The sequence below is a fragment of the Triticum aestivum genome, chromosome 3D (assembly GCF_018294505.1).
Source record: "Triticum aestivum cultivar Chinese Spring chromosome 3D, IWGSC CS RefSeq v2.1, whole genome shotgun sequence".
Classification (NCBI taxonomy): Eukaryota; Viridiplantae; Streptophyta; class Magnoliopsida; order Poales; family Poaceae; genus Triticum; species Triticum aestivum.
Window position 1 is genome coordinate 581,499,371 of NC_057802.1, and position 1,138 is coordinate 581,500,508.

Genomic DNA, 1,138 nt, shown 5'->3' on the forward strand with positions numbered 1-1,138 from the left:
GAAAACTACTAATCCAGCGGCTATTACCCATGCACACATGTCAGACTTTTGGGGCACAAGCATCAAGCCGAATCTTGCAGCATATTTTAGGAGACGACATTTGTTCTCCTTTACTGTCATGAGTTAAACTAAATATAATAGGTATTGTCTTGAAAGCAAAAAGATATCCATCAAGTTTTTACTAAAGTTGATAAACAACACAAAGTTTAATTTTATAACTTGGCAGGGGCCACGCGAACTCGTACCCCCTCTAACACAAATTTTGACGTCCACTCTCCCAAGGGAGATGGTAGATCAACACATTCACTATGTGCAATGTGAACCATTGATCTAGGTCATGAGCCTTCTTGATCGTCCATTGACCTCGTCCAGGTAAGTATGTTCAAAGGTCGAGCTACCCTCTAGTTATATACTCCCTCCGTTTCATATTAGTTGTCTCTGAAATGGATGTATCTAGACATATTTCAGTGCTAGATACATCCATTTAAGCGACAACTAATATGGAACGGAGGAAGTACTTTTATTTACTGTGCCAATCTTGTTAATCTTTCTGTGTGGGACTAAAACAAACGTAATTACCCTGGTAGCGTGGTCAGGCAACCGAACACACACTGGCTAGCTATATTTTGTCACCCATCATCATCGGTCTCACAGAAAGGCCGAAGGATTCAAGGCCCAGTTGCGTCTAGCCCATTAACAAAGAGCCAACCTCTTGCAAGATCTCCAAAAACAAGAAGAAAAAAGCAGTCTCCTTCACGACGACGTCCTAGGGGTAGGAGGCACACCTCTTTCACGATTTCTGAACTCAAGAGCTAGCCGGCCGGAGGCGTCGATTTAATTGGCTGCTCGTTAACTATTGCTGCTCAACTTGATCGATTGCCACCCTTCACTAGTGGAAAAAGGGTCATTTGTCCCGGTTGGTAAGGGCCTTTTGTCTCGGTTGTTGAACCGGGACTAAAGGGTCATTACTAATGCCCTAGCCCTTTAGTCCCGGTTCTTACACGAACCGGGACAAATGGGCCTCCACGGGGCCGGTGCGGCGAGCCCAGGCAGGAGGGCCTTTGGTCCCGGTTGGTGGCACTAACCGGGACCAATAGGCATCCACGCGTCAGCATTTCACGGGCTGGATTTTTGTTTT

The 1,138-nt window shown here is 45.8% G+C and overlaps 1 non-coding gene across 1 annotated transcript; it reads right to left on the reverse strand.

The window, feature by feature from the left end:
- Positions 1 to 222: 222 nt before the first annotated feature.
- Positions 223 to 380, reverse strand: LOC123081248 (U1 spliceosomal RNA). Its single transcript, XR_006438718.1, has one exon. It is a non-coding gene; the product is annotated as a U1 spliceosomal RNA (small nuclear RNA).
- Between the last annotated feature and the right edge of the window lie 758 nt (positions 381 to 1,138).